Raw genomic sequence first — 11,320 nt, 5'->3', positions numbered from 1 at the left:
CCGGGCAAAGGCTGGCTTGCCGCATCCTTAGTGGTGTCTGACTGCAGGGTGGTCTTTTGCTGCATGGCTGTTGCAAGCCACCTTTTCTCTAAGGACTCCTGAAGGAGCTGGTGCCGCTTTGCATCCTTTGTTTTTATGGGAAAAGAAGGCGGCGGTCCCTTCGTGCCCCCAGTGCTACGTGCAGTCTGTGTTCCAAGAAGGGAAGAAAGGCTCGAAGGTGCGTGAGCTGCAAACGTGCATTCTTAATGCAGGGATTTTGGCTCCTTGGACTGACGAAAATGAATAGTGACACATCCTAGAGAACATGCTAAAACAAACCAGACCTTATTTCCTACTGCCAGAAACCTCCTCAGATCCTTTATCTGACAGCCTAGACAAAAACCTGTTGGGCAGTTCACGTCTACGCCAAGTCAATGCAAAGGGTACTTCCCTGTGAAACGATCCTCTCGGCAGCCAGCCATAAACTACACGATTGCAGGTCTGGGTGTTTCACCTTTCCTCTTCCAGTATGCAAAGAATGGGAATAATCTTCTGAAAGCTGGAACTAACGTGGCTGTGCTGGAGGATGGGCCTCCAGCTTGGTTGGGCATGGGCGAACTGAGACATCCCCACGGCCGCTGCTTCCTTCCTTCCCTTCCCTGACTCCGAGGTCTTTGGGCTTGGAGTGGTCGGTGTTACCGAACGCTTGTTTTGTGCACTGCATCGAGGCTGAGCAGTCTTTTGGTTACCTTTTAATGAGGAGTTGTGTGGCTTTTGTGGACTAGGCAAGAGTAAAGCCTTGTGTCAAACGCTCTTGAGCTTTGGGATAAGCAGGTTACCTGCTTTTAGATGCTGTGATGTGAGTGTGCTTTGCCAGCGTAGCTCAGGACAGATCTCTGCAGGCTTTGTGTTGATGCGGATGCTGTTTGCAGCCGTACAACTTCGACTGTCCTGCCTGATAACATCAGTCCTGTGATCCTCAGTCTCAAAGCTTTTTATCCTCGATGGTGGTGACATCTGCTGTCAGATGTCCTTCTTCCCATAGGCCTCGCTTTTATGTTCACCTGTGCTGCAAACTCCTGTAAGGTGAATCCGCCGCCTTGGCTGTCTGTGGAAGATGCCAAAAGGCTGCACGCTCTATTTTTAGGCCAAAAACTTCTTGGACCCTTTCTTCAGTGTCTGTGGAACCAAAGCTATAGGCTTTACTGGGGTCTTGGGTGGCCTACAACTGGGAAGAGACCTCAAATGAAAAACACCAGTAAGCCAGAGCTTCACCTTACCCGCGGCTGCCTGGTGGTCGTGTCTGCGCCCTGCTGCCTGACCTCCCCGTGGTGGCCATCCACCTCCTGGACCTGGGGTATTGATCTCTTCCACATAGGTGGCTTTCACCTCTGCTTCTGAGGCTTGAAGAGGCAGCTGGACTGGGGAATGTGGTCTTCCCATCCTTAAAATCATCCCTGCAGCCGTCAGGGTCCTGGGAACACCGGGAAGCGGGATGACATGCGTGGTCTCAGGGGGGTGGTTGTACCGAAGCGTCGACTGATGCTGATGGATCTCTGCAAGAGTTGTCTACGTGGACGAAGGACCGTGAGTAACGGCACTGCTCTGGCCAGGCTCGCTGGGAAGGCCCATGGACCGCAAACCTGTGCGGTGCTCGTGGGAGCTGGGACGATGCTGGTGCTGAACACATGGAGGAGGAGGAGGAGCAGAGGCTCTTTGGGGAGGGATGCACCCAGCTCTGCTTAGGAGTGACCTGTGCAGGGCTGGAGGGAGCTCGGGGGGCTCAGTTCCTTGAGCACCGTTTAATACACAGATTAAAATGGCTGCATTACTCCTGGCTGCTTCCACGACCTCGTTAGCCGCATGGCTGTGTGACCGGCTGGAGCGGCACAACCTGGGGAGGCACAGAAATGGTGGGAGCTGGGAGAGACCTCCTGGAGCTGGTTCTGATGCTGGAAAACCTCGAGTCTTTGGGTGCTTTGGGGATGGACATATAGCAACCTCGTCTTTAGGGGTTTGTTCGCATGAAGCTCCAACTTGAGTGTGACTCTAGAAGCTGGATTTAAGGAGAGGACCCTGCAGGTTTGGTTTTGGACCGAAAAAAGCCTAGAGATGTGAAACAAATCTTTAAACTGAAAGGTGGCGAATGTTTAAACCCTTTAGTTCTGATCCCTTGGATGGAAAGGTGTCAGGCTAATCAGGGATCACTCCTCTGCACCTTGCTTGTAAATAGGGTACTGGATCTAAAGGTTCACTTCTTGGCATAAATAAACATTTATCTTGTAAGCAGCTGATGTTAATATTGAGTAGAAGGGGTCTTAATGCATGAACTGAAGTAATCTAGTGTCCTGTGTTAATGGCAGTATGTGCAGCTAAAAACTGGGGAAATAGGGAAAGGAGAACAGGGCAAGTGAGCTTCCTTCTTCTTCCTCCTCCTCACCTCACTTCTCCTGGCTCACCCGTGTGTAACTGGTGTAACTCCTCCGGGAGAGGGGAGGACATCACATCCCAAGGAATAGGCTGGAGCCAGGGAAGCTGCTAAGCTTGTGTTTCACTTTCCCAGCCAGAAATGGAAAATACGGTTCCGTAGCTGAAATGAACGGACTTGCCTGTGGCCAGGCAGCTCCAGCGCTTTCTCACGTTAAAACGCCACTTGGTTTCTGCACTCGGGCACCTTTATGATCTCTGAATTTTGGCAGGACCCCCTGGAAACTGTGGAAAAACAGTAACTCTCCCTCCAAAGTGTGCTCCCGGTGCCGATAAGGCTGCAAATAACCTGGTCTTACCACCCTTTTCCCCTGCAAATATCAGTAAAGGCTAAAGATGAAAGGCTTAGCTGGTACTGACGCTGCGCCCTCGGAGACCCTCCTCTGGCTGGCTGGTTTTAGGTGCTGCTGGTACCGGCAGAAGGCTGTTTCCCTTCCGCTAACACCCCTCAATATCAACGTACCTCAGAGGGGGAGAGGCAGTGAGGACGTGCCGGGTCTGGATCACCTGGGCAAGAAGGTATTGGCTTCTTGTCTCTTGTCCGCAGTACTTAAATTTAGCTTAGAATTTAAGCTGGGCTTAAATTCCCTGCCCATTCCTGCAGACATGGATTCCTGAAATCAGGAAGGGAGGCAGCAGGAGATTAAATCAAGCCCATGAGCTGTTGTTTCATGAGATCCTGAGCGGCTCATACTGCAACATAGAACAGCCTGGGCTAAAGCCTAGCTTAGGAAGCACTCCTCTTAGAGGAGGAGGATTTAGTCGGAGGCTGTATTGGTGCCTTCCCCTCCCTCTTGCCGAGGGAACTGCTCGCACGGAGGATCCTCTGCAAGCTGCTAAGCTGAGTCAGAGTGAGCCTCCCGCGCGTCTCTGCCTCCGGCCTCTTGCTCCAGATGCATCAGCTCAGCCTGGCTCGGCTGCGCACCCGGAGATGAAAGCCGTGGGTGGAGGGCTGAGCCTGGGCGGTAGGAATCTCTTCGGGAGGAGGAACAAGGCTCTGCTAAAAATAGCTGGGGAAAATTCCTTTCCTCTTGCCTTAGAGGAAAAGCCTGTCAGGGAGGCTGGAGCCCGGCTTAGCTGGCAAGGCGGTCCGAAACATGAAAACACGGAGCTGAGCCTTGTTTTGGAAGTGGGTTTTGTGCAACCATTGCCTTTAGTCTTGAGCTGCTGTGTTGTCTGGGTTTTTTTAAGACAGACTCGGGCGCCAGCTCACTGTTTTTAGGAAAAGTGTGTTTCTACATTACTTAAATTTAATAATGTGCTTGTTTGAAGGAGCAGCTTTGAAATCAAATACTGCGTTTCTGGCTGAAATACGAATTTTTTTTTTTTCTTCACTCTGATACTGTCAGTGAGTGTCAGCTCCACATCAGCCTGCTGGGAGCAGGGGAGGAATGAGAGGTCCTGGGGCTAGTGGGGATCCCTTGCTCCTGATGATCCTGTCTCTAATTCAGCACGGTGGGAGATGAAGGCAAGTCTTGTGGAGCCATGTGAGGACCTGGAGCGGCTGTCCCACTGGAAAACCGCTGGGCAGGGTGGCAAGATCCCCTCCAGAGGTTTCCCTAGAAGCTGGTCAAAATGATCTCCGAGAAGATCCGTGTGCTGGCTGGGTCCGAGGAAAGCAGTCAGCGTTAGAAGGGGGATGGATGACTAACATGGTGCAAACGGAGCTGGAAAACCACCCACAGGGTGGGGTGAGGAGGGACAGTGACCTTGACCAAACCCTTCCTTCATGCCCTGGTGAGCACAAAGCTATTTTTACCTGGTGCTAAAACGCAAGAGTTGCACGTTATCTGTTCTGCAGGCAAGGCTGCAAGAGGTCTGTAGCCTCCTTGTTGAAGGAATTGAGCTTTATGCCTCTTCTTCTGACCCCCAGCACATCTGAGTTGTGGTCTCAGATGTTCAGCTCCTCAGGGAGAGGAGGGGACACCGCCACAACTGCTCTTTCTGGTGGTCAGCTTGCAGTAAGATCTTGCACCGGAGAAGCCATGTGAAACTGAGATGCAACCCTACGCAAAGGCAGGCGTTGCTGGCTCTGCCAGGCCCAGGAACAGAGTTGTCTGAGAAGACTCTTCAGCAAGACGTAGGACGAGCCGCAGGTCCCCGGGTGATCCTTTGCATCCTCCTTGCTTAGATGTCCCCTGGGCTTTGGTATCTGGTTCAGGCATAGGTAGGTCCTCGCCCGTGAGGCTGAAGTCTGCAGCAGCAACAGAGACTTCGCTGCCTGGATGATGTTCCTGAAGATGGAGCGTGCTCTGCTCGCTTTGGAAATCACTGGAGGAACCTTCCATACGTTCTTTTCTCACTCCACGTGCAAAGCTGTGGCTAAGCACCTGGGCCGATGCAGATGGATTTTGAAACGTCATTCTGGCCAGCCTGCTGCTGACGGGGAGGCCGTGGATGGGCTTCGAAGGTCCCTTACTCCAACAACCTCATCCTGGCAGGCGTCAGTGGAGCTCTGTGCAGTGAGGTGAAGCCGAGGACGCTTTGCAGTGCCTGTGCGCCACGTTCGGGTGCAGGCGTTGCAGATCTGGCTTCGGTGTCCTCCCGGTGCCAAGAGGGAAGGGTCTGCGGCCGTGACCGTGGCTTTGCAGAGGGGCAGAAGCTAGCAAAGGTCAGGAGGACGGGTGGCATCCAGCCCTGCAATGCCGGCCCTCCTGCTCACAGCCTTGGCAGCCTGCCTGCAGCTTTGGTCCTGATTAATTTTTGACTCCATGCCTGGCATCTATCCCGAGCCCCCCTCTTAAATCCTCGCTGTAGCATTTTGCTAAAGCTGATAAAAAGCTGAAGCTGGTCTTAGCTCTCGCTTCAAAAAGGTCTTAGCTCTCTGCTTCAAAAAGGAATCCCTTGAATAACGGTTTGATGTAATGTTTTAGCGTCCAGACATCTTTGTGGGGTGGAGAGCCGCTCTTCTGCAGCGATGTCAGCGTGCCAAGTTCAGCGTTGAACCCAGAGCTGACCTGTCTGGGGTTTCTCAAACCAAATGCTGACACACCCTCATCTCACTGCGCCTCCCATGCAAATCAGTCCCCCAGCACCAGTTTACCACTTTATCAAATGCTTCCCGTTGACAAAAATGGGAGGAAGGTGGAATAAAAGGGCTTTGGGAAGATGTTGCCAGCTGGTGTGCTGCAGTGTTGATGCTCTGAACCCAGCAGCGGGATGAGGAGGAAGCAGCAAGGGGCATGTAATGGGAACATGTGCTATGGCTGGTCTTCAGTCCAGATCCCACATGGAGCTTTGAGGGGGTTCCCAAGCCGGCTCCGTGGCTCCTGCAGAGTTGCTGAGCTCTCCGTGTGCAGTGGTGGGCTCTGAATGATGGATTTGGGGTGGTGGGGACCATCCCGTCTTACTGAAAGCTGTTTTCCTGCTGAGCATGCTAGCACCAAACAGTGTTCCTCAATGAAACTAGCTCTGCAAAATTAAACGTGGAGGGGGTCCTGCTCTGAGACAGCCTCGCATCCCTGCTCTGCAGCCGTGGCTGCTGGCAGTGGGCTGGGCACCACTGCTGGTCAAACAACTGAGAAACTGCTTGGCTTTGCTGCGTGCATTGCTGAGCTGCTTGCAGAGCGTGGATTTTTATGTTTGGGTTGTAGAAGACAGTTGAGGGTGGCCTCCTGAGCGGCTCAGTCCTCTGCGTAGCAAGGGCAGGAGCAATCTCCTCCTTGACCACCCCCTCCAAGTTCAGATACACCGGGGGCTTCTTTGGGGAAGAGTTTGAGTACTGCCCAAGTGAAAATAAACCTAATTACAGGGACAGGATGATCTAGAATCTTAGATCGTTAGATCTAGATCATTATCTGCCTGAATGCCTGTAGCTGCTCCTGGTACGTGGTTGAGTCCTCTTGCCTTATTCTGGTCCAGGACCAGAGAAGGTCTTGGTGGGCACCAAGGTGAGCATGAGCCAGCAACATGTCCTCGTGGCACGGGTAGCCACCAGCCTCCTGGGCTGCCTGGGGGCAGGAGGTGATCCCCTGGAGGACTGGGCTCCCAGTACAAGAGATGGGGATATACTGGAGTGAGTCCAGCAAATGGTGAAGGGCCTGGAGCATCTCTCGTATGAGAAAAGGCTGAGAGAGCTGGGACTGTTCAGGCTGGAGAAGGCTCAAGGGGATCTTATTAATGTATATAAATGCCTCATAGGGGGAGTGAAGAAAAGGAGGAGGATCTAGACTCTTCACCGTGGTGCCCAGTGTCGGGACAAGAGGCTACAGGCACAAGCTGAAGTGCAGGCACTTGTATTCAAGCATAATAAACTTTAGTGTGAGGATGGTCAAACACTGGACGGGCTGCCCTGGAGGCCACAGGTTCTCCATCCTTGGAGATGCTCAAAGCCCGACTGGACATGGTCCTGACCCCCTGCTTCCCCCCAGTACTCCTGGCCAAGCCTCTCTGCCCATAAACGTGTGATGCTGCCGTACAGACCTGGCTGTTAAGGGTGGAGGAGCGGGGAAATCGAGCAGTTACGGGCTGCGAAAGGTCTGCAGCCTCTTCCCGAGGCAGTGGGGCATTTGCTGGGATTTAAAATGGTTTTTAAGCAGCCACTGCTGTAATCCCATCACTGCCGGGTGAGGAGGAGAGCTGGTGTTTTATCGTCTGAGCGACTTCGCGTTGCGCTGAAGGGCTGGAGAGAGCCCCTGAGTAATTCACCACCTGGACGGGGACCCGCCTCGGTCAGGCAGAGCAAAACAAGGCTGTTACGGCTTCCTTCTGCCAAGAGGCTGAGGAATAGGAAGTCATTTGGAAATAAACCTCCGCTCGACATCAGGATGTACCTGCGGCAGTTCGACGCTTTGTGTTTGGAGCTTGCGTTTGTGTCGAGGTGGTGTGAAGGAACGGCAAATGCGAAGGTCGGTGTAAAACCAGGCTGTTTGCTGCTTTCTGCCTGGGTTTCCCGTGGGCTGAGCCCTGAACCAGCCCCCCGGTCCCGCTCGTGTTGCAGCACTTCTCTGTGGAGCAAAGAAATATGAATAATAAACCCTTCTTTTGGCAAGGCTGTGCACTTGGAGCTTTACTTTGAGGATACAGAGTACGTACTCATCGCTTGTCTGGCTTTCCCAGGTCATAATTCACACGCGCTCTCGTCACCCTCGGCTCACGGAGCAGAGCGGCTGGTGCTGCGGAGCCTGGCCCGGGCTCGAGCCATGCCCAGGCAAAGCCAAACCCACAGAGCCCGTGTTTTCATGGCATCGCCGCACTGGAGGCTGGTTGGAGTTTATTTCTTAACAGCCAAGTCTTCTCTAAACATGCTGAATGTGTTTTTTCTTGCTTGGCCTCACATTTTACTCTTATAGGCACCTCCCCTGACTCCTTGTCCTTCCACGCACGCTGCTGTCGTGCTTTTCTTCGTTTCCTCGTTTCCTCCGCTGGCAGTAAGCTGACCCAGAGCCCCTTTGGGCTTGGTTAATTATTTCACCCGCTGCCGTATCACGTGCTCCTTTTGTGCAGATACTTCCTCCGCTGAGCCCAGCCTTCGCATCGTCTGTACACTCGAGGCTGGCTTTCTGATCCGCTCAGAAACGTAGCCTGGTCCTGGGGCACTGCCGGCAGCTCTCTAGGAGAGTGCTCTGGCTTTACCCTAAGTGAGCGGGCTCTGAGTCCCTTTAGGAACAGGATAACTGGATTTGGGATGCAGGCTGTCCCTGGGGACATGCAGCATGCTGGCCAGCAGCAGCACTGGGTGGCTGTTTAGAGCTCGGGCTCCCTTAATCTCCATGCAGATATGCTGGGGGAGAATTAGCCTTATGAATTTGCATTTGAGATAATCCACTTGAGGGGATTAAGAAGCTGTTTCCACTGCTGAGGGGAGGGATGCTCTTTCTCCTTTGTGTTCAGCTCGAAGGGTTGAATGTATTTAAAGGCGTTTTCCAAGACCTCATTGATTTTTGGATGGATACAAGCAACTGGCCCTGGGTGAAAGCAATCCAAACTCCAGCGCCCAACAAGCACTACGCTAGAACCAGCTTTGTCCCCTGTGAAACGCAGGCCCCGTGATGCAGCATTGCTCGGCAGCATGGAAGCGAGTCAACACCTTGATACGAGCCCTATCCTCCTGCGTGCACTCATGGTCCCAGAGATGTGTGTTCCAGGATCTTCTGTAGCTTCTGAAGCATGGCAGAAGGTCCCGGTCTGCTCCATGGTCTGGCGTTGGGGTTTAATTCCTGGCTTTGCCACCACCCGCTGGTACATGGTGAAGGAAGAGGGGCTGCCAAACGGCCTTCAGCAGCAAACCCCCTCCCAGAAATTTTCCAAACCCTCCCCTCATGCTCCAGCCAGAGTAATAATGGTCTAGATGAAGTGTAAATTCTCCCTTTTCCCAGAAATGGCTTTCTTGGGATTTCTGAAGCCGAGTGGGAGCTGGGGACAGGATGCGCTGCTGGCCGAGGGTTGCAGGGGGGGCACGGGATGGGTGAGCAAACCCTGATGAAGTGGGTGCTGCTGATGATCCGGGCGACCCTGATTTTTTTTTCCCCAGCAGCAAGGGGAAGGTGCACATCGTCGGTCATCCTACCTCTAACGGGACTGGGGACTGCTGGGCTTACGCCACGAGAGCCCCGGTCTTGCCGCCTGAGAGCGGGGGCTGCTTATTTGAGGCACCAAATAAAGTGTTTTTTGAAGTCTCTGTGTTGTGAGATGCGGGGGGGCACAGAGAGCTGCAAGCGCTTTACTGGGGTATTAATGAGGTTGGAAACTCCTTTGGTTTAACTCCTCGCATCCCCAGTCACCTCGAGAGCTTTTAAGGGGAGGAGAGCATGGAGCCTCCTGCTCGAACAGTGTCTTGAAGGTTTGACGATGGGTCAGGCTGTCTTCTCTGAGATTAGTACTGGCTTAAAAATCTCCCCTGGCCTGTCCTGCACCCAGGGCTTTCCACGGAGCAGGACAGCACCAGGTTCTGCTGCTGTGAGCGGTGCCAGCCCTTGCAGGGAGCTGCTTCTGCCATCTCAGCCTCACACCTCACCGGTGGCACGTCTCCAGCGACTGAGAGAGGTAGAGAGTTGCAGACAAGTCCTAACGTAGCTGGCGGGGTCGGTGAAACCCCTGTTAGGTGTTTTATTGGCCTCAGACAGGAGAAATGGCATCAGAGGGATGAATCACCCTGACGCTGATGCAAGCTTGGGATGGTGAGGGGTTCTCTGAACTGTGCTGGGTCTCCGTCTCTCTCCTGACAGCTCGTGGCTGTGTCCAGCCTAAGCTGGGGGGCTTAGCTCCAGGCTAAGTCTGGTCTCCTGGGCTTTTTCCTGAAGGTTTGTCCTATTTCCATTGAATTTGCAGCCCCTGGAGCAGCAGCGGGCGGCTTGGCCAAGGGCACCTCTTCCACCAGGGCCACCGAATCCGAGGAGAGGCTGGCCATGGCTAGGAGCATCCCTGGAGCCTGGTGGCAGCCGGTCCCTGGCACTCGCCAGAGCCACGTGCCCTGGTGGGTTTTCGGGGGATGCTGGTGGGGCACGCTCCACCCTGGTTCCTCACCAGCATTCCTTGTTCAAACGTATGTGAACATACATCGGGTGAGCTGGGTCTCCCAAAAAATCGAACCAAAGCCCAGCTGCTCTTCTTCATAGAGCCCCCTCCCCTGCCTGCTCGCGTACCTTTCCCTGTCAGTCTGGCCTGGTGGGTTAAGCCTGGCAGTGAGATGCTCCCTCTCAAATGCCTCGTTAAGTGGATGAAATGACTGTTTTCCTCCTGGATTTCGGAGCCATCGGCAGCAGGAGGCCCTGAGGAGTGACCACAATGTCCCGTCCTCTGCCGGGAGCTGCAGCTCTCCATGAAATGCCCAGTCCTGGCTGGCACGAGGTGTTCACGTAACCCCTTCCCTGCCTCTTCTCCTGACTTCAAGACGTAAATGCTTTTGAGAAGCAAACCATGTGGGAATGAGCTCCTGGCAACTCTTGCCTGCGCTGTGCTGCCAGTGCCCGGCCGATTCCCCGGCACGGGGATGGACCCATCCTTTCCAAACGAGCTGTGTTGTTTCAGCTGAGCCCCGCTCCCCATCCCAGTGGCTTTTACAGCGGATGCCCAAGCTGTTCTGCCGCAGGAGATGTCTCCGGACCGGAGAGACCCACAGCGAGGTGGGCTGCGAAATCACCTTCAGGGATTGCAATCGTGGGGAAGGAGTGGGGGAGGAAACCCCCAAACTTTTATTTTATGGGTTTTAAGGAGAAATGGGATCCTTCTGTCCCCAGACCTACTAACTAGGCAGCGTGCCGGTTCGCTTGCATCCCAAGATGGGAATCTGCTTGGTGCAAGCGCCGAGGGGCTGCAGGTGGCTGGCAGCCCGGCAGGTCTTCGGGTGCTTCTTCTCCAGCCGACCTTCTTGCCTCTGCTCAACGGGTGGATTTCATTGGGGAAATCACTGCCTTCGCCTTTTAAATTTGATTCTCTGTCTGTAAAATTAGCAACTTGTTTTTGTTAATCCTCTGAGCCTGACTCTTGGGCTCACGTTTGAGCCCAGCAAGGCTCGCTTGGACACTTTGCGCTCTCCCAAAGTGCCTCCTGGGAGGCCTTGGCTCGGGCAGGGAGCTCTTAACCTCATTTCCAAGCTTTGCTTTTCTAATGCGAGCAAGAAACTTCAGGACTCAAAATATGGGCCCTAAAAAAGCTTTACAGCCCTTGGTCTCAATAGATGTTGTTGGACCTTGGAGAACAAAGTAGCTCTGAAACTTGAAGGAGAAACCAGGGTTAAAAACTCGCGTGGGCTGGGGTTATTTCCATCCCGGGTGCAGCCGGGTGCGAGTCCCGGCTGTAGTGGCAAAGGCTGTTGGGGAGTTTCCAGGGGTTTAGGGGTGCAGGAGGTGGGACGGGGTGGCTGGGAGCTGGGAATGGGATCGAGCTTTGCAAAATGGGCTTCTGCGCCTTACCT

Source organism: Gymnogyps californianus, chromosome 2, assembly GCF_018139145.2.
Source record: "Gymnogyps californianus isolate 813 chromosome 2, ASM1813914v2, whole genome shotgun sequence".
In the NCBI taxonomy this organism is placed as follows: Eukaryota; Metazoa; Chordata; class Aves; order Accipitriformes; family Cathartidae; genus Gymnogyps; species Gymnogyps californianus.
The sequence above is the reverse complement of the archived record's forward strand: the minus strand, read 5'-3'. Positions refer to the sequence as shown.